The sequence below is a fragment of the Puma concolor genome, chromosome A2, assembly GCF_028749965.1.
Source record: "Puma concolor isolate L17-30 chromosome A2, mPumCon1.1.hap2, whole genome shotgun sequence".
Taxonomy (NCBI): Eukaryota; Metazoa; Chordata; class Mammalia; order Carnivora; family Felidae; genus Puma; species Puma concolor.
The window spans coordinates 31,647,769-31,670,822 of NC_141668.1; the positions used below are offsets into that span (position 1 = coordinate 31,647,769).

A 23,054-nucleotide genomic window follows, 5' to 3' on the forward strand; every position below is an offset into this window, starting at 1 on the left:
ATACCAACATACCAGTTAATGTTAATGGTTGTATTACATTAAATAAAAGATTACATTCTAGTTCAACCTAAGTTAAAAATAAGAACATTGACAAATTAGAAGTTTTCACAATATTGATTAAAATGCTAGTAAAACTTATGAAAAGACCCTCAATATCACTCATCATCAGGGAAATACAGATCAAAACCACAATGAGATACCACCTCATACCTCAGAATGGCTAAAATTAACAACTCAGGCAACAACAAATGTTGGCAAGGATGTGGAGAAAGAGTACTGCTTTTGCACTGCTGGTGGGAATGCAAACTGGTTCAGCCACTCTCGAACAAGTTATGGAGGTTCCTCAAAAAGTTAAAAATAGAACTGCTCTGTAACCCAGCAATTGCAGTACTAGGTATTTATCCCAAGGATACAAAAATGCTGATTTGAAGGGGCATATGTTTATAGCAGCACTATCAACAATAGCCAAAGTATGGAAAGAGCCCAAATGTCCATCGACTGATGAATGGATAAAGAAGATGTGGTATGTGTGTGTGTGTGTGTATATATATATATATATATATATATACACACACACACACAAACACACACACACATATACACACACACACACACACACTCAATGGAATACTACTCAGAGATCAAAAAGAATGAAATCTTGCCATTTGCAACAATATGGATGGAACTAGAGTGTATTATGCTAGGCAAATAAGTCAGTCGGAGAAAGACAAATATCATATGATTTCACTCATATGTGGAATTTCAGAAGCAAAACAGATGAACATAGGGGAAGGTAAGCAAAAATAAGATAAAAACAGAGAGGAAGACAAACCATAAGACCCTCTTAAATACAGAAAACGGGCCCTGTGTTTCTGGTGGGGTGTTGAGTCTGGGGATGGGTTAAATGGGTGATGGGCATTAAGGAGTGCACTTGTTGGGATGAACACTTGGTGTTATATGTAAGTGATGAATCACTAAATTCTATTCCTGAAATTATTGTTACACTATATGTTAACTAACTTGGATTTAAATTTTAAAAAAATGTTAGTAAAACTTATTTTAATTTTTTGCATATATAAAAATATATATAATTGTATAAACATATGTGTGTGTATATATAATGCATATAAGCCTAGATCTTAGAAATAGGGTATGTATATGTGTGTGTATAATTTATTTTATTACAAAGAAAAAAAAACAAAGTTATAAAGCCCTCATCTTGGCAGATTTTTTTTGTTGAACACTAAAAACTTGATAAATTTTTAAAATAAAATGAAGGGTTTCATAAATGGTAGATTCCATCTCTTAATTGGAGGTTCTGCAAGAACTTTGTATTATATATTTGATATGTTACATAAATAGCAGTTAACAAAAATAAAAATACTCAGAATAGAAACAGTATTAAAAGGTATAATAAGCAAGTTTAAGTGGGAATGTCGAAAACAACCCTTTTAATCTTAGGAAAAAAATGTACTTGTTAAAATGTATTTCAGTGTTTGTTGAAATACATTCCATATGAGAAATTTGTTGCTTTTTGGAAATGGATATTCCTCCTCTTATCTGTGTAATGAAATAAATTCCATAGCTGCATAACAGAAAGTAGATGTAATGCCTTTATATAATTACAGAAAATAACTCCAAAATGGGAGACATCAAGAATCAAGAAGACAAGACACCTGTCCACCACCCTGAAATCTTGCGTTAGCTATTTCTGAAGGCCTTTCTAAACCTGGAAGAAGAAATGAAGGATTAGGTGACAGTAACAATAGCTACTCAATAGGAAATAGATTTGTTAGGGTCACATCAATGTGTCCTTCACACTTACTAACCCTGCTTCATTTCCTGTCTCCAAGGCAGTATTTCCTTCCCATTTCTAAAACTCATCTCTCCTGATGTTTACTAAAAGGTTTTCTTTTCCTATGTCTCTCTCCTAGGATCTTATTCTCATGAATCTCTTATTTGTCTTTATCTTCACATTCCTTTTTTTTTTTTTTTTTTGCCTAGTTTTATTTCTCTTCTGCTATCACATACTCAAGTTTTGCCACGTTAAATTTTATGAAGCAAAGCAAAACAACAACAAAAGAATCTTCTCTGATTCTTCCCACTCACGTACCTGCACATACCCATTCTCCCCTCCCCTGTCAAACTTCTAGAAACAATATTTTATACTCGGTGTGTCTAATTCTTCACCTCATATTTGCTAATCAATCTAACACAGCCAGTCTTTCATTATGTTAGTTGTCTGAAATTGCTTTCTTCAGGGTTAGCATCCCTTTCTAATTTTCAATTTCTGGATCCTTGCCCTATCAAATATATCTGTAACATTTTTCTACTACTGCTTCTTTCTTCCGTTTCTAACTGTTGCTTGCCTTAACACTGCAGGCTCCTGGTTTTCCTCTCTCACTGGGATGAATCTTCTCAATTACCACTGCTACATTCTTTATTTCCCCCTCTCACTAAATGCAGATATTTTCAAGAATCCTTCACTGGTCTTATTTTTTAGCTTCCCATTTCTCTTTTCAGATAATATCACCTATTTCTGTTTTACCTATCACTTCCATGCAAATAACTTGCAAATCTCTGTGTCTAGTTGTGCCTTTTTAAATTTTTTTTTTTTAACGTTTATTTATTTTTGGGACAGAGAGAGACAGAGCATGAACGGGGGAGGGGCAGAGAGAGAGGGAGACACAGAATCGGAAACAGGCTCCAGGCTCTGAGCCATCAGCCCAGAGCCTGACGCGGGGCTCGAACCCACGGACCGCGAGATCGTGACCTGGCTGAAGTCGGACACTTAACCGACTGTGCCACCCAGGCGCCCCTAGTTGTGCCTTTTTAAAAAGCTGAAGGATCCAGACCTGTGTTCCAGTTGTCTGTTGAGTGTGTCCTCCTGGTTATCATACTGGCCTCTCAAACACAATAGTGCAAATTCTAAATCATCATATTTGCTTTTCTTGTGTTTCTCTCCTCAACACTCCCTTTGTTGAAAACCACACACCTTTCAAGACATGGTACTAATACTACATTCTTCTTAAACTCTCTGATAGTGTCGGTAGAAAAGGCTAATTAAGTATTTTTTTAATCAATCCTTAAGGTATACAGCCTTACAGCCCAGTGGTTAAGAATCTAAGCTTTCATATTAGGCAGTCCTAGGCTTGCATCTCAGGTCTACCTCTTAGTAACTGTGAACTTTCTCAAGCCCCTTAACCTTACCAACCCTTGTTGTTGTTGTTGTTGTTGTTGTTGTTGTTGTTGTTTTTCACCTATTAAATGAAGATAACAAATATTCAATAAATGCTAACAAATATTATTATTATAAATAAAGTATAATTCTTATAGTATAGTATATGATCCTTGATGGCAGTTGGAGCTGGAGGCTCTTCTAAGCAGCAGGAAAAGAATAAAGAGAAGAGCACCCTCTCTCTCTTTAAAAATACTTCCTGGATGTTGCCTAACTTTTGTTTCTCAAAACACAGCTGCAAGGGAGTCTGTGAAAGGTATTCTTTACTTGGGTATAAGGCCATTGTGAATAAGGTAAGGAGAAAGAAGAATGGATTTTCAAGTAGGCAACTAAGCTTGACTGCCCCAAGGACTATGGTAGTTTCAAGTTTAGCAAGATTAACTGATTAGACTTAATTATACTAGCTGTATAGCATAATTAATGCAATTAATTTATCCAGTGATTACTTCTGGGAGAAGAGCAGTTACAGGTAAGTTTTTAGATAAACACGAAAAATATGATGAGTGTCTGATTTCAAGGCTCCCTAGCCTCACATTTGAACTAATTTGAGTAGAGTATGGACTGCAAGTTTAGACGCTGTGAGGAATGGGAAATGTATGTGAATGTGAAAAAAAAATCAATTTGGCCTTTAAAAGTAAGAAGAAAAGATTTTTCACCTTATAGATTTCTAAGAGCTTTCAAGACAATTTTTCAGGCATCTAAAAAATGTCACAAAAAGTTTATTTTAATGACTGGAAAGAACTCAAGACATATTTTCCTCATATAATTCTGGAGCTAGTAATATTAGAAATAGCACAGAGATAAGAGAATTAAATCTGATGTAAAATATGACAAATGCTTGCATGTTATCAATTTATGAATTTTAATGGCGACTTATATCTTCTCAAAAAACTTTATTATGAAAAAACTAAACATAGAAATGGAGAGAGAAAAATAAACCAAACCCTCCTAAAATCATCACATTCAACAGTTCTTATGATTTTGCCCCATTTGCTTTAACTACTCTCTCCCAATTTTTCTTAAGTATTTTATAGTAACCACTTAGATTCTTTTTTCTTTAATGATTATTTATTTTTGAGAGAGGGAGAGAAGTGCACATTCACGCATGCGTGCAAGTTGGGGAGGGGCACAGAGAGATGGAGACCAAGACTCCAAAGCTGGCTCCCACAGACAACAGACAGCAGACAGCAGGATGTGATGCGGGGCTCAAACTGAGGAGCTGAGCTATGAGATCATGACCTGAGCTGGACCAATTGAGCCACCCAGGCGCCCCTGAAGTATTTTAAAACAAATTCCTAGATCATGTCATTTTACCAAAAGCTATCTTTTAAAAGAGCTATTCAATCATTATTCAATCATTCATTGACAAACAATGTGTTTCTACCCTATGCCTCTTAGAAGTTTGGCAACTTATGTCCAAAGTTCTCAAATGATGCCTTTATCAGAAAGGGAGAACATTTTGCATTTACAAATGCTTTGTAATCTCTATTATGTAGCTTTTCCTGTATTGCAGTTATCCACAGATCATGGTGTTAAAATACTATTCCTTCTGGACAGTGGAAGAAGAGAATTTAGCATATGCACAGACGCAGTTACAGTCAATATTCAACTTATTCTAATTGCCATATGAAAGCTGATCTATATGGTCAAAGAAGAGTCTAATAGAAGATGTGCTACTTGTATCATTTTAAACCTTAAAGTCTTTTTTATGAATAAAACTCTTGATCACTGAACACAGAAGTTAGTGTTTTTAAAAAGTTTTTTTTCCAATGTTTATTTCTTTTTGAGAGAAAGAGAGAGAGACAGCATGAGCAGGGGAGGGGTAGAGAGGGAGTGGGCACAGAATCCAAAGCAGGCTCCAGGCTCTGAGCTGTCAGCACACAGCCCAACCTGGCGCTCAAACCCACGAACTGGGAGATCATGACCTGAGCTGAAGTCGGACGCTTAACCAACTGAGCCACCCAGGCACCCCAGAAGTTTATGCTTTGAGTAGGTATCAGCCTTCATCACCATTCTGTCACTACCATGTAATAGTGGGATACATCCCTTCTATATTTGAGTATTCTGATTCTTTCTCCCTTTAGAGAAGTATTTAAACATATCAGATAGAAAATACATGCTGTGAATTACCAGAATAAACATTTTAGAAATCTCTGGAAAAACACCAGAATGTATTTTTTAAATATTTCTTGAAATTTTTCTCCCATAAAAAGAAACTACTGTTGAAAATAATGATATATATTTTGAAGTTCATTACAGGTTCATTTTAAGGAGTACAATGTGGTTATAAACATTTCTTCTAGTCCTTTTGTAACTCCAAATGCTTACACTCCTTTCTTGTAAGTTCACAAGTTAGTTTCACAAGTTAGTAAAAGTAAAAAGTATTTCAAAGTCAAGCTTTAAAACATAGTTTTTTCATTAGTTGATACAACAGAGATTTGGATGTCTGATAACATACCTCTTTTTAAAATATTAGGTTAGTCTTATTATACAAGAGAGCTGATATTTTATGAATACCCAGTATAATTTTTGCCTTCACCATATTGTTATACAGATGATTATGATCAAAATATTCTATTCAAATACATATGTTGGTAAAATTTGAGTAGATCGACTAAATCTGTATTTAAAATTGAAGTATTACTTTATTTTACATCTGAGTATGTTCTGTGTTTGAAATGAAAACAAACAGGGATCTGTCACATATATCTGTCTCATAAACAAACACCAATATAGCTTCACATTGGATGTAGCTTAAGCTTCTTAGAAAAAAGTTATGAGGTCTTGCTTTTCTTTTGTTTCTCCTTGATGAAATTGTATGCAAGAAACCTCACGACACATCTGCAACACTACAACCTTGAATTTTAAGTTGATATTGCCTGTAGTCAAGTGTGAGTCATGAATTTCAATACATTTGTTTCAATTGTTCCCTACAGCTAAGATGCAGAAAATACTTATTTCCCTGGTTAGTATCAAATTCAAATGAATTTTATCATTTGAACCATGGAGAAGACTCTAAGGTACTATCCTTCTTACAAAAAAATGCATAATGAGAAAGAAAAATATTAATGGTTTAATACATTATTAAATTAGAGAGGATCAAGTTTCCTTCTATTTTACTTGGATATAATTATAAAATCTCCAGTATGGTTATTTTCCCCGCTTGTCTGAGAAAGAGATAAAAGATTCTGTCTCTTGAGTCTGATAGAAAACATGATAGCCAGAGGCCAGTACAAGAAATTGTTATTGAGTCAGAAATATGAATTGTTAGTAAAGCTTTTTTAATTCAGTTATTTTCTTACAGCTATAATTATACTATTCAAAAACATTTAAACCAATCTTCACCGAGATCATTAGAGAGTTAAATTTTTTTTAGCAGTTCTTTATTTTTCATATTACATCAGGAAAGTATATTTTTTTCATGATTCATTATATAAGTTGAGGATAAATTAATTTCCACTCTTTCCATGGGCCTCTGGCATAAAGAAAAAATGAAGATAGTAGCAGAACTTGGTTCCAGTGACAACCTTATTGTAAAGTGAAAATGTTACTTCACTTATTGGTAAGTTTTTTCTTCCCCCTGAAAAATCATCAGAACTTATTGATATCAATGGGGGGTTGCTGTGTGTCCCAGTGAGAATTTATGAGTGATGTAAGATCATTTAAATGTGTAACAGAGTGAAAATTCATGAGTGACAAGAGCACAGTTAAGAAGTGCCATATGGGCAAGCCCCAAGATGGAGGGCAGCTTCCGCCTTGCTGCTCAGGGCCCGCACCTGCTGACCCGGAAGCTGTTGACTTCCCCGCCACCCCGCTCTGCCTCTACCGCAGGAAGACTGTTAATCATTATGAAAATCCTAGAAATGTGGGGACTCTTGACAAGACATAAAAAATGTTGGCACTGGATTGGTGGGGGCTCCAGCTTGGGGTGATGTAATGAAATGCCGGGTTCAAGTGGATGGAAAGGAGAAGACTGTGGTTGCCAGGTTTAAAACGTTTTTTTTTTTTTTTGGTTTTGTTTTTGTTTTTTTATGATTTGCCCAAAGTCATATGGGCTTTTTTTTTTTTTTAAGTTTATTTATTTTTGAGACAGGGAGAGACAGAGCATGAACGGGGGAGGGGCAGAGAGAGAGGGAGACACAGAATCGGAAGCAGGCTCCAAGCTCTGAGCCATCAGCTCAGAGCCCGACGCGGGGCTCCAACTCATGGACGGCGAGATCGTGACCTGAGCTGAAGTCGGATGCTTAACCGACTGAGCCACCCAGGCGCCCCTAAAACATTTGGCTGTGGTTGTGCAAGTGCCTCTAGCTTGTTAGCCACTGGGACGACCACGGAGGAAACCTTGACCATCAAGAACACACATATTGCCAAGGAAATTTGCCTCCACCACCCCAGTGAAACTGCACTGCTCCATGCTGACTGAAGATGCAATCAAGGCCGCCCTGGCTGATTACAGACTTAAACAAGAACCCAAGAAAGAAGTAGGGAAGAAGACATGAAGCCTCTGCCAAGCGTCCAGCAGGCCATATCGCTGTTTGCTCACTCGCCATCCAATCACCATAGATGTTTATTTAGAAGCTCCTCACACTACAATAAAAGAACTCTGAGACAAGCACAGCTTTTGTTGGTCACGTTGTGGCTCTAATGCAAGCAAAATACAATTTACTTGTTCCAAATCCCGTCCTTTCTTTCAGCCCACTTTTATCACCTTAACCCACTTGGTGTGTATGTTGAATTGTGTGCATGGCCTCCAGACTGAAATCAATAACGAAGTCTCAAGTGTGGTAGTCCACAAAGTGCACAAATATTTACTTTCACCTAATTCTATTTTGAAGAAGATTACAAGTAAAAAGCCCTGCTATGATTACTTGAGAGAAGCAATTATTATATCATAAATAAAAGATAGGAAGACCAAAAAAAAAAAAAAAAAGCTATATGTAATAGGACTGTATCTTTTATGTTTGTAGCATGCTTTTTTTAATTTTAAAATTTTTATATTCTTAGAACATTTTTTAAAGTAATCTCTACACCCAACATGGTCCTCAAACTCACCATCCAGGGGTCAAGAATCACATGGGCTACTTACTAAGGCAGCCAGGCACCCCTGTAGCATCCTTTAAGTAGTACAAGTGCTTTAGGACATATTTTCCATTTGGGCTACATTTAAGGGTGATCCTAAGAGTTAGCATAAAGATTATAATGTAATTGACTTTATAAGTTCAGTTTCTTATTAATTTTTGCTACAAATTGTTGACAAATTAATGTGATGCATGATGAATGAGTGATTAAAAGAATATTATTATTATTATTATTATTATTATTATATTGTTAGCATATAAAAGAGAGTCCACTCTGAGTACTTGAAAGGAAAATCTGGTGATGTGAGATAAAATTGAGAGTTTTGTGACCTATATTTTGAAAAAGAAAGCAACTCATTAGTTTTAGCTCCAATTTGTGTGTCTTGTAATAATTATAGGTGTTCATGCTGATCTTAAAATATGGAATTCAAACATCCACCAACTGTTGTTGAATTATTCCGTTGGCCCTATATGACTCTAATTTACTCAACTCCATATAAACCCCCAATTTGTCTAGCATGCTTGACTATAATGCCTTACTCAGACCACCTGCCTTAGTAGACAGTTCTGTGCAATTCTATGCTTCCTCTTAAAATTATATATTTCAGTGCTTCACTGTTCAAAATGCCCATCTCAGATTCTTAGTACATAGTAAGACTGTCAGCATATACTAAGCTAGGTAGCTTACAGTAAAGCAGCTATATATAATAAGAGCTCTTCTAAACACATTTAAGCTATTCTGTTGCTGCTGTTACATCTGTATCTTAACTTCAGATACTTGATGCTAAGCCAGAGGGAGAAATATGCTAGGGTCATGGAACAATCTAACTACTTCTCAAAAATGTCCTGTGGTGATAGCTACCTAATTTAACACTTCAGTCATGAGATGAGGCCAGCCCTGCTGGTTGGCATTTGGAAAGGTTAAGGGCTGTGCAAAAATGTAGAGCCCCTTGTGATGCTCAAACCCAGCAATTACTCTTATGGTTTAGATATTGCTTTCTTTTCCTTTTATTGGTTGTAACTTTCTATTTCTATTTTATTAGGTTGTATTGTCCTGTAACAAGTCAGCACATACCTCTTTTGAAAAGAGAGAGGGTATAATGGATTTTTTTGAAAGGCGTAAATATAAAATTAGTGAGGTCATGTACAAAAGCACTATTTCCTACCTACCCCCTCTCTTTCTTCCCACACAGACACACATGCAAACACACCATATAGCAGAAAAACACAATTTAATATGAATAAGGACAGCTCAAGCCTAAAGTATTAATTGAGTTAGAGGGCTCATTAGATGAATAGAGTGAGGTGGGCTGGTTGGCTTCATGTTGTCTAGTTTGCTTATTTGGTTAAATAGTAAGTATTCAATTAGTTGACATGTATTTGAAAGTAGCTTTCTAGGTCAAGTGATGATATAGACTCTGGAATTATAATAGTGAAGAAAACAGACAAGAATCTCTTGTTTCAGGAGCTTACACTCTAGCAATGCTTGGAAATTTCTTGCTCCGTACCAGACACTGGGTAAGTTGGCTGATGTGTTTTAAGCCTCACAACAACCCCATCAGATAGGAACGATTTACACAGTGAGAAAACTGAGGTACTGAAGGTTAAGTGGCTTGCCTGTGGTCATGCAAGTGGGAAATGGTACTGGGATTTGAACTGGGTTACTATCTCCCCAGGGTCTGTGCAGTCATTGTCAAGGCCTCATGGAAGCTTTAAAAGGTTACCATTAATAAAGCAACTGTTTCCTCAAAATGAATACATTCTTCTCTAATGGAATGAAGAAGCGTTTCTTAGGATTGTTTGCAATGATGAGCAATCACCTTTGAAACCTGGTGCACTTTCCATCTTCCCATTACCATTTTCTGGCAATTTTCAGTATATGATTTGAGGCACCGCGGTTTGATTTAGCGGGAACTTTATCATATTTTGTCTCTTTGTCCTTAATTTTAGCCAAATTTAACTGAATCAGCCAGATTTCTGTTAACATAGCATTCAGCATTGTCACAGCTTACACAATTTACTGTAATGCTATGTGGCCATATGATCATAGTTAACATGAGGAAACCCGGAAGAGTAGAGCATAGTGACATTTCCTCCATGCATGTTATTTGTCCCTTCACCATGCTTTTTTATTTGACCCTGTAGCCAGTCATTTGAGCTCTGGGAACCTCAGTTTCCACCTCTAAAATAGTTACTAATGACCTTCCACAACAACAGGGCTGGTATGATGATCTGATATAGAAAATGTAAATAAAAGGCTTTGTAATTTTGAAAAATTATGCAAATTTTAAGTTGCAAATAATTTGAAGGAAAAGGATACAGCATTTAGCCTTCTGCATAGCAAGCATTATGCAAGGTCATTATGAAGATCCTTATTTAAGGGAGGAGGAAATAAAATGATAAAGAGAAGTACTTTGCACATAGCAGTCACTCCACAACTGTTAGTTAACTTTATCTTTTCCCTTGATATAAACTGGAACATATTCCTATCTATTTATCTATCCCAACTTTAAGAGCTAAATTAAAGGAGAAAAATTGAATTACGTCCTGCTTCTTGAGGGTATAATGTTTAAAAATGTTAAATCCCCTTTTTCTCCTTTGCCTTTCTGAACGTAAGAGTTTCCTGAACAAAAATGTCTAAAAGGGATTGGCATTTATTATAGCAACAGTTCCCCTGAAGTGCAACGCACAATACTCAGTTTTGGTATCTAAATCTAGGTCCTCAATGGTCAAAAACAAAGGTCTTGAGGAGAACAGATAGATGACTGAGGTCCTGCTTCTCAAAGACTAGAATGAGAATATGGTGAGAAACACATGACCTCAACATCCTCTACCCTCCTTTCCTGGAGAAACTAGATGAAGATCATGGGTGTTGAGGTGGGGAGATGGTGGTCAGGGCGGTAGGACAGCTGAGGAAAGCAGCAAGGACAGAGAACGCTTCTGTTTCTATTCCTCATCAAGGATTCTGAAAAGAAGTCACCATTCATGATCCCACGTGCACCTCTGATGTCTTCCCATGAACTTGGCAGAGCAGAATGGCCAGGCACTGGGGAACTTGAGTTCCCGTGTGGATGGAGTCCATGGCCCCCATCTAGAAGCTGTGGCTAGGGAATTTCTGAGAGGTGGTCACTACAGAAAAGAGTTGGGGTAGGTGGCTTTGTAAAAAGGATTGTGCATTGCTCAAGCTGACAAGAAAATGTGGCAATCATGGAGTGACACAGGATTAAGTAAGACACAGGCAAGGGACAGAATTAGGCCACATCACAAGTTATATGACTTCAGATTTCAGTCAAGAAGAACAACGGGACAAGTAGCAACTGGTTGGATAAACAGTACTACCCTATACTCCCAAGGGGCAGAGGACACCTCCCAGGGATCCTGAATCTCCCTTCTCAGCAAAAGGTTGCACAGCCTCTTCCCTCCCCCAATATACTAGGTGACTAACGTAGGGAGGGAAAGAAGATGAGAGGAAAATAGCTGAGAGGGTACACATTTCATCCATGGAAGCTAAATATTCCTCCACACTGTTAAAATTATTAAATTAAAAAAAAACCACTTTTGATTGGATTAAAAGTTTTCATTTTTTCTTGTTAACCAGTGCACGGAGTGTACACGAAGGAGGCTGGGCTAATTATAGACATAATAAAGAAGTTATTTTACCTCCAAGCGTGAGTTGGTGTTTGAGTGACATGTGCTCTCCTGATACAAACATAACAGGGCAGAAGAAAGTAGAAGTACTGGATGAGTGACCGGAGGAGGCCTTTTGGAAGACATGGTACTTGAGGGGCATTCTCAACAATTAGAAAGACTCAGCCAAATGATCACAGTGGAAAGTCTTTCAGTTGGAAAATGTGCAGAGCCCCTGAGTGATGAAACCTGACCCGGATGCCTTCCCATAATGATGCTTTCTGTTGCTGTCACCAGACACTTTAGAGTGGCCATGTGCATTGAAGTTAAGTCCTTTAAATTAAGTATAACCCATGGTTGCCCTGGATCACATTCCATCAACCACCAGTGTGACCACAAGCTCCATACCCAGCTCTCTCACATGGACCTCAGAACCAGGGACACTTCCATCTCTGGGTACTGCAGCTGATCCTCAGCATTTCCTTCACACCTAACGCTGTGGCTGTGTGCTGGCCCTGTGCAGGCTCCCAGGGCCGGTCATGACCAGAAGACTCCATATTCTGGGATTAGTCTGCAGCCATCCTGGCTATTAGTACACTCCTAACCATCATTGTCCATCACAGCTGGATTTCATGTTGGTTTTGTTTCTGAATCCTGATTTATTAACTATTCACAACTCTTTGTCATCTCTTACCAACTTTTTTGTGGTTTTCAGCTTTGTGTGGATTCCCAGGTCCATGGCTACAGCTGTTCCTAAATATCTTCCCAAGTGTCACCACTTGTCCTTACAAATCTACCATTATTGTCAGTTTTTCCCCATTGTTCACAGCATTCTGTAGCTGAGTAATTTCTGTTTTAAGAGTCTAGTCCACTAAGTCTAATTATGGCCACTCCAAAGCTTGAACTTTTCACAAGACTCCAGGTTCCCTCTATAAAGTTAAAAAACCAACTAACTAACCAATCAATCAATCTACCAACTAAAATAACCTCAAACAAATTGTGTGTGTGTGTGTGTGTGTGTGTGTGTGCGCGCGCGTGCATGTTTGTAATTCAAGCCTCACAACAATCTTAGGAAAACAATATTGCATCACTATTTTACATGAACTTGAGGGTAGGTAAATTGCCATAATCATGAGCTGATGACAAGGATTTGGCACTAACAAAATGTTATCTGAAAGGCCATGCGCTTTCCACCATGGTACAATAAAGGTTTCTACTCCAGCTACTCTTCCAGCATTTTCTTAGTTTGCTGTTCACTCATTCCAGAGTTTACACTATCTTGGTATATTCCTTGTAGTGAGCCCCCCCATGCCCTCATCACTTGGTAGCAATATAACCTCAGATAAATTGCATCATTTTCTTGAATTTTGTTTACCTTATATCTAATATGGAGGTAATAACAGCAATAGTTATAGTGAGATAATACTAGGCACATTAACAATGTTTACTTTTAAGGTCTAGTTGTTGTTTTATCATTGGGCACATGTTCTTTGAAGATTTTACAATCCATGATGCCCCTACATCTATAAAGGTATGTGATTCCTTTCCCTATTTGCTTTATTGAATGTTACCTTATTATTACAGTTCACTCCAACACTTTACGCTACTCAATAAGTACTGCAAAGAACAGTGGATGTTCACTCTGATATTTTGTAACTGAGGGTAGAATTGAGTGTCCTGTCCAACAGGGTTAATTTTCAAAGGAATAATGTTGTCTTGTCATCATCAGTCTCCTCATAACATAGATCCTGATGGCGGTGATTGTGAGGTGATAGCAAATTAAAGTCTTAGATTAAATAACTTGACTATGAGTGAAGCAGATAGATAGTGACAGTAAAGGGGTCAAGTTTCTGGACACCCATTATGGGAATACTACTCAAGTCAATAAAGGTATACTTTGCAGTATCAAATGTTAGTGATTCCAGATCCATGGTGTCAACATTTCATCATGTATTTTCTATTTAGAGATAATTTGGAGATATTTGTAAAATAATCTTTTCCTCAATTACACATTTGGAGGAATGTATAATTCTAGTCAAAATAACCATAAATTGCTACTATTTACACATCTGTCACAATTAATTATCTTTGTTTAAGGATTTATAATATGAAACCATTAATGACATCTTTAATTTGAGGACACATAGGCAATAAAGCTAGTGACTTTACATTTGATTCTCAAGAAGTAATACTAATAAAGAAGAAATGTAATCTATTCTGTCATATTAAAGCACAGTAGCTGACTCAAAAACATCCTTATTAACATTTTATATAATGGTTAGGTATGGTTTGCATATAATTTGGTGTGATGGCTGATTACATGGAATCTCAATCAACACGTTAACTCCAGTATCTTCCATGTCTAGTAATGGTTCACTTATAATTTCTAGTGGTTTTAATATTACACACATACAAACACATTTTTTTTATTTTTTCTTATTTAAGTTAATGGGATGTATATGGGGAATTATTAAGCTCTATGACCAATTCGCACACTGGCTTAACTGTGGAGCCTTACCAAGAACATCATTCAATAAATGGATATTGGATGCATTTGCCGATATTATATATTACATATATAATGTCAAATAATAATGCATGTATAATATTATGACAAATGTATTGAGTTACAGGGGGTATTTATCTAGTCCTCTCTATTCCCCTTTGTCTACTATGATAGTTCCCATTCTATGCCTTTCTAGACTGGTTTTAATTCTTACAGAATTATAAACTCTTTAAGCTTTGAAAGGGAAGTTAAAGGTCACCTAGTTCCTTCTCATTTAAATTTATCATTTTTTTCCTGAAAACAAAACCAACCAAATAACAGCAGCAACATAAGCATATCCTCTAGCTAACAAGTTTATGGAAACTGGATGAGGAATTGGGGGAGGGGGAGTCTATGAAGGGAACAATAGCCTTTGCATGGTTACCTTTGAAAAATGTTATTAAGGTTTGTGATCTGGGACATAAAGCATCTGATCTGCATAAAAAAAAAGAGGTTGACATTAGCTGACCTAGAGAAGAGATAAATAGGCAGGGCACATATAATCACTTATGTTAAAGTGCTTGATGGTAGAGTGGAAGATGAAGTAGGAGTCTGCAGAAATACATGTCCCAGACTTACGGACATTACTAGTTGGAAAATAACAGTGCACAATTCATTTAACAAAGTGAGTACGTTTTATCCCTTTCTTCTGAACAGATACAGCTCATGGCTTTAGTAGTGGTGCCTGGTGTTCTGTAAAACTTGAACTTTCTTAATTTGTTATATCATCAGTGTTTCTTAGGAAGAGAGGTACTCTGTGTACTAATTTTCATACACAAATTTGGAAGAAACGTTAATATTGTTATTATTAAAAGGAAAACAATTTTAGATCTTATGCCACTCTAGAATTCTATGCTTAATATTAAGTAAGAATACAAAATGAAATTCTACTATATACCCCTACTATCAAAGGTAAATTACTAGCCACAATCTCAAATATCAAAATATAACTCAAACAATATTCTTAATTTGTGTAAGGAACCAATAAACCAAGTGTGACATTTTATGCTACTAATAGGACTTTAAAGTTCAGTCTTCTTATTTTTTTTCCTTATGAACCAAAAGATAGATTTTGAGTCCCTAATTTGAGTAACACCCAATGCTAGTATCATGTAATTAGTTGGGTAGTTTTCAACTGAGCAGACTCATATCAGATTAATAATTATTTCAATCAGAAAAACACTCACAATTGGTGTAACAGAAAAGATGGGGGAAATTTGTGCTGATCTGTATTTCACCCCTGTTCATGGCCAGAGTCCAGGGCTGCTAATTTGGCTTTTCACTCTGTCATATTCCACTTGAACCTTTCTGAGGGAATATCCTATGCATCTGGCAGATAAAAACAGACAGGGGCGAAACTAGGACTTGAACTCCCAGTTCTCCACTACTGAAACAGAGCATTGGCTGATAATGACTTTCTAACAATATTAGTGTTGTTAGACTCTCCTGCATCCTTTTGTTGAAGTTTTCTGGCACCAGGGAGCTAAGAATGAACACACAGGACACATTTAATGCTAAAAAGCTATGCATCCACTAAAGATATTTAAAATTCCAAAATGGAATTATATGTTGCACTTCTCTGTGAAACAGAATTTAAATATGCCACTCATGGACAAAATCATGAATTCCATTTTACTTTCAAATACACATCTTTATAAAATTACATTCGGCTAATAACTAAACCTCTTCCATTACAGAGGTATGAAAAAGATGAAGTGCTGGGCTTCACAAATGAGAGGATCCAATTCATCTATGTTTTGTGAATTACTCATGCTTGACATTTGAGGAATTTATACCAATAAAATGCATAATGGATCAAAAGTTAGTAAGTTTTCAATTTAATTTTTAAATATAGGGGTTTTAAAGTGGGGAGTGGCACTTTGAGGATGAGAGGCATTCTGTGTGTGTGTGTGTTGTGTGTGTGTGTGTGTGTGTGTGTGTGTGTGTGTGTGTCTATCTATATGTATTATATCCATAAATATCTTTCTAGAATCTGCTATTATTATCCAGGACCATGCTTCCTTAGTAAGTTCTAACATGGAAACAAGTGGGATTTCACGGTCAGCAGTATCCCTGTTTTCAGTCAGGGATCAATGAAGAATAAGCCTGAAGCTGGGCCTATATCCTGTGCAATCTCATTATGACATGTTTCTAGGAAATCAATCTGTCTGCTGTTTATTGCACATTTCTCAGATAGATCACATTGAAATTCAGCCCTAAAGTTCTTCAACCCTCATTCCATAGAAAACAGCAACACTGGAACCAATTCCCTGTTAAAAAAAATACATAAATATGTAAATAAAACTGTAGCATATAGATAGGCTTGTTGTTGCTATGGATTCTAAAATATCCATAGAAGAATTCAATTTTCTAAAAATATCCTATAGAAAATTAAGTTCCTAACTAGAAGTCACTTTATTTTTTTCCAAAAAAGAATGTTACAAGTATAAATTTGGCAGGTTTTGTGCAAATTATCAGCAGAAAGAACCATTACTGCAGTACTGTCTGGAGGATGCCACAGATCTGTACTGTGGATGACATAATGACATTAAGGACACTCCTTACGACAGTGTTCAGACAAAGCCATCCTCATTTCCCTATCTGCTTTAGAGAAAATCATATTACAGCAAAGGGACTCCAATTGTTATTTACTTTAAAGCTGCAAATAAATACTAATGCTCTATCTCTTATTCATATGTCTGTGAAACGAGAATGCAAGAGAGAGTTAAGTAAAGTACTTAGTTAATATTTACGAGGGATTTAAATGGAAAACAAAGAGAAAAGTCCTAATATATGAATGCTGTTTTCTGCACTTAAAATACTTAAAAATGTGGAATTAAAAATTTTTCACATCCCATTTACTAAACCAGCTGCATGCATTCTCCCAGATACTGATTACTTTAGGGTATGCTTTTTCTTTAACAGAGGCCTGAAGCTTCTAGAGCCTACCTTGATGAATGCAAGTTTGTATATATATGCATAATTGTCATTTATCAACACTAATGTTAACAGTGAACTTCGTAAGTGGCCATTAAAAATTCTCAGTAAGGCCTGATTTTTCATTGCAAAAATACTACCAAAGTACCTTTATGGATTTATGTTCCAGATGGTAGTACCATCTGGGAGCTAACTTTCATTGTCTAATAGTTCCTTGCTACATTTACATGTATTAGGCATCAACACCCACTTCTGGTTACAATTGTTTTCTTTCCTGAATCAGAGCTTAGTAGAATGTGTTGTGTATAGCTTATTATGCACTGATCTCAGGTGACAAAAAGAAGTAAACAGACTGGAAATTTCATATTGCTAATAATAGAATGCACAGCAATAAAGCGACCTCCATTGACCATTTCCAGACTTGAGATCAGTAGCATTTGTGCCTCACACATTTGCATGAAATGTGTATCCTAAGCAGGTTGGGTCTGCCACTCTGTTCCCTTGTGAATGTAGGCTTGCCAGATGGTTCTGGTGAAACTTTATTTTCTTGAGAGGCTGCATTTAAAGAACACCTGATGGCCTCCAAATGTACCAGAAATTAAACTGCTAGATTTTCTAGTAGATTGATAAAAACGAGAATAAAATGGAGTGAACAGGAACTACCACAGTGCATTACCCTTTTCTTAGGAACACTGACCCTATTCTAGTTCAGTCTCGAGAATTAAGGAACTGATGGGTAGGCCTAGCTCTCTTATTCCACGTATCATGACTAAAGTTTGACTTATTTTTGGTCAAAATGTCTATTAGATGTAATTTTTCCTCCCCGGTCCAATGGATCTAACTTCCATAATTCTCATCATATTGTCATAGTCTGCCTTTTACAATACTATGGTAGCCACCCCCCCCCCCCCCGCCAAGAGATGTCCACATTGCATTCCTTGGAACCTCTTTTTTATGTTTATTTACTTATTTTGAGAGAGAGAGGGAGAGCGTGTGTGCGCTAGTGGGGGAGGGGCAGAGAGAGAGAGAGAGAGAGAGAGAGAGAGAGAGAGAGAGAGAATCCCACGCAGGCTCTATACTGTCAGCACAAAGCTGGACACAGGGCTCCACGCCACAAACTGTGAGAGTGAGATCATGACCTGAGCCAAAATCAAGTGTCAGACACTTAACTGACTGAGTCACTTAGGTGCCCCTCCTTGGTACCTCTTCATTTGTTACGTTATATGGCAAACAGGAATTTGGAGATGTGATAGAGTAATCACAATGGTCATTCTAAGATGAAGACAAAAAAGTCAAAGTCATGAAAAGGAAACAGGATGATGGAAGCTGAAGTTGGAACTGTGTGCTTTAAAGATGGACAAGGGACCATGAGCCAAGGGGTGTGGGCAGACTCAAGAAGTTGGAAATGACAAGGGGATGGATTCTCTCCCGGAGCCTCAGAAGGAAAACAGTACTGCAGGCAGCTTGATTCCAGATACTTAAGAATCATTTGGGACTTCTGGCCTCTAGAACTGTGAGGCAGTAAGTTTGTGTTATTTTAAGCCCAAAGTTTGGGGTAATTTGTCACAACGGCAACAGGAATGCAAGGCACATAACCTTAGAGTCTGTGGGCCTTGAGCACTGTTTTCACAGAATTATTGAATCATTTTACTATAGGAATACTCTCTAGAGAGGGACAATTTGTTACTGAGGGAGAGTAAAGGGAACATTGCCAGAATAATAATCTTGGGAAAGTAAGAACGGCTGGAAGCCAGGACACAAGTGGGAGGACTGTATTCAGCTAGGAACAGAGACAGTTGGCTTCATTTTTTTTTTATCTCTAATGATAAGAATATCATAGACTGTGATATCATTGGCTGACAAGCTCTCTTAGTTTTCTTCCAAGCCCTGAGAATGGTACTACTCTCCATCTTTTTCCTAGGTTCATTTTCCTCCATCTTTGAATGTTTCCTATTCCCAATGATCCCATCCACAGACTGCTTCTCCTTCCTCATTAGATGTCTCAATACTCAGTCTTACCCTCTTCTAATTGCAGTTACCTTTGTTGATTGCTTAATTAAAATGAACACCTTCTACAGCAGTGGTTCTCCACTGGGGACAATTCTGCCCCGCAGACGGCATTGGGCAATGCTTGGAGACATTCTGGTTGTCACAGCTTGCGGGGGGTGGGGGGAGGTGGGGGGGTGGGGGGTGGAAAGGAGGTGTGCTGCTGGCATCCAGTGGGTAGGACTCAGGGATGGCTGCTAAATATCTTATAATGCACAGAACAGTCCCCCAAGCAAAGAATTATCCAGGCCCGAATGCTAATCATGTCATGGTTGGCTGTTGCAAAACCCTGTTTTAGACAATACGCTATTCTTTATGCTATAGCATGGATTTTCCTTTAAGTCAAGCTTCTGGAAAGGGTAGACTCCACGCATACTGTCTGCTCTCCTTACTTCCTATTGTCCCTTTACTATACCACACTGATTTCAACTGCTATATCCTTATGCTCTCATTTGGGACGACTTTTTCAAGCTCATGAGTTTAAAATATATTACCAATATGCAAATTATGCTCACATCTTCTTATTTGTTCCAGTGTAACCTCCAAACCTTAGACAAATTGGTCTGTCTGACTGCTAGGCACCCCTATTTCTTTGTTTCGAACACCCTGATGAACGTGTACAAACTGATCTCATCAGTTATCACTGAAACTTATTCTTCCTCCTGCATTTGCCACTTTCTTCCCCTCTAAATTTTTCAAGTATTTGATAGTGTTTTTCTTTTTGTGCTCCACTCATTGCCCCATTGAGTCACTTGCCAAATATGCTTATTCTTTAAAATTCTGTTCGTTTCTTTGTGTAAACCCCTCCTGACCTCTCCAATTACTAAGAGCTGAATCAGATATCTCTTCCTCTGCTCCTTCTTTATGGTCTTGTAGCATCCTCCTGTGATACATCATCTACACAATTTGCCATATGGTATTAGCAATTAGCCACACAGAAATAAAAAGTCTATGAAATTGCATAATATTTCCCCATAAGAACCCAAATTGGATATCTCTTGCTTGTTTTGATACAACCATGTGGGACTTCCCCAACTTCCTTCACAATGTGACCTAAACTTTAATGCCTCACTGTCTCTGTAACTTTATCTCCAAAATACTGAGGTTCAACTTAGCTCTGTTAAAAACAAAACAAAACAAAACAAAACAAAACAAAACAAAACACCTCCTTAAGTGTACTGTGTAAAATTCCAAAGAGACCCCTATGACCTTTGCTCCCTGGTGTTACTCCTGTGATCATGTTACCTTACTTAGCAAAAGGGATTTTGCAGTTGCAGTTAAGATTACTAATTAGTTAATTTTAAAATAAAAAGATTATCTAAGTAGACTTAATCTAATCATGTGAGCTCTTAAAAAGCGCCAAGTTTTCTCTGGCTGATAGCAGAAGGAGATGTCAGAGACGAAGCACGAGGGCTTCAAGTGCCATTGACGAAGGAGTGAGGAGGGACCAAGAGAAAGAAGGCAGGTGGCCTCTAAGAGAAGACAGCGGCCCCCAGCCCCCAAGGAAACTGGGACCTCAGACCTATAGCCACAAAGAACTGGATTCTGCGAAGGACCTGGATGAGTGTGAAAGATTCTTTCCCAGAGCCTCTAGACAAGAACTGAACTTTGCTGACATCTTGATTTCAGCCTTGAGTGACCCAGTCAAATTCAGACTTCTGATCTAGAGAACTGTGAGATAATAAATGGTTGTTGCTGTAAATTGCTAATTTTGTGGTAATTTGATAGGCAGCACTAAAAAAAAAAAAAAAAACAAGGAAGGCCCGTCTCCCTCCTCCTCAGCAAACGAATCAGTTCTTTTTCTATACGGTCGTTCAAATAGCTATTATGATTTTGACACAGACTTCTTCTTTAACCTCTAGCTTTTAAGTCCCCTAAAGGTAGGCAGTGTGTATTATTTACATAACATCTAAGGAATAAGTAAACAAATGAGATTAAAAGAATTCATGTGACAAATAATTAGTCATACTTTGGTTTGGCTCTCTGGATATAAATGTTTTATAACCCTTAGCAGTCAAATCAAACTATCCAACTAGCCTGCAAGAATGGACTCAGCCAGACGCAGGACCCCTGACAACCTACTTTGATATAGCAGTATAGTCTAATTGGCAGCTAGGGGAAAACCAGGCAGTTCTATAATATGCCATGGGGTACATGCTCTTCTTGAAAGAAAAAAATCTCAACTACAAGAGAAAGATGAGAAATGTTTGCCTTATCTAAAGCATTCAGTCAGGACATTCTACTGCAATATATGTACCAGAATTCTTATCCTTCAAGAATGGACTGTATTGTTTTCTATATGCGAAGATTTTGCTTGCCTGGTAAAGAGCCCAATCCACGATCAGCAGTCCACTTCTAAGAGTAATATAATTTGCAGTGTCCCCTTCAGTTTTGATACCCCAGGATATAAATTGTAAAAGATGTAGGAATCAAAGATGCCTCCTTTATTTCTTTCTGCGTATCAAATACTCTGGCTACTAGTCAATTCAACCTGTAATTTACAACTCAATAGTGAAAACAAAAGACTAACAGCTGAATGATTTTGTTTTAACTACACAGATTCAGCACATTAAAGAATCTCTCATTCTACACTAGGTCATAGCAAAATGTGAAAGAACCAGATGGAGTGACCCAAGTGTATAGAAGAATTCTGCTTGACACAGTGTACTACTTGCAATTCTTTATATAATACAACGTGATTTGCAAAATAAAAATAAAAGCTTAATGTTCGGTTACACACCTATGTGTCTGACTCTATAGATTACAAACGTGAAAAACCAAACTTGGTAAAATAACTTTAAAGGAAAGCACTTTAAGAATAGCATTGATTGCACTTACTTTGAGAGATCTAATTATTATATTCTTCCAAATTATATGAGTAAAGTTGAAAGAGAAAGGCATAATTCCTCTGTCTTGAAGGGTACAATCTATGTGCCAAAGTTTAAAGTTAACTCATGATTTAATTATCTTAGCCTATGTAAGAGGAAGATTATGTTAAAAAAAAAAGTAGATATCACAACAAACCAGTAAGTTATATGCTTCCTTTACCAATCACCACAGGATTTCACAAGAGCATAAATAAGCTTATGTTGTGCTAAGCTTTGAGATTTGGTGATTTGTTACTTGTAGCAGCATGCTTGATCTAAAGATGGTTGAGAAAGTAATCATGAGTAAATAAGTAAATGAAAAAGAAGATTAAAGCAGAACAACAAACTAGTGTTCTCACTATTGCTCTTGTTTTCTATATTTGGTATTTGTGTACTCCATTGAAAATATGAAAATCAATGGCAGTGCTATGGTTTTGTCTCATGGTTCTTTTTTGAAAAGTTCATTTCTTCATCTCTGGTGCCTTTCTAGTAGTTATATTCTTGTTTTATTTCTTTACGTAGAAAGGGGATGTACCTCTTCTGATAAAATACTTAACAAATGACAAAGTAACAAAGTAGATGATTATTTTGGCTCAGGGCAGAGTGTGTACATTTTCTTTAAAGGCATATCTTCAAAACCATTTTAAGGGTTTATATACTTGTAAGTACTATTCTATTAAAAGAACATTATTTGAAATAGTAATATTTCTTCCTGG

General features: G+C 37.0%; 1 protein-coding gene and 1 long non-coding RNA gene across 2 annotated transcripts in view; both read right to left on the bottom strand.

The window, feature by feature from the left end:
* KCND2 (potassium voltage-gated channel subfamily D member 2) overlaps positions 1-23,054 on the bottom strand; it is a 489,765-nt gene that overhangs the window by 258,582 nt on the left and 208,129 nt on the right. The window lies entirely within an intron of this gene.
* LOC147583090 (uncharacterized) lies at positions 1,978-18,444 on the bottom strand. Its single transcript, XR_015245315.1, has 2 exons — positions 2,829-18,444; positions 1,978-2,596 (listed from the first exon to the last, which is right to left on the bottom strand). It is a non-coding gene; the product is annotated as an uncharacterized LOC147583090 (long non-coding RNA).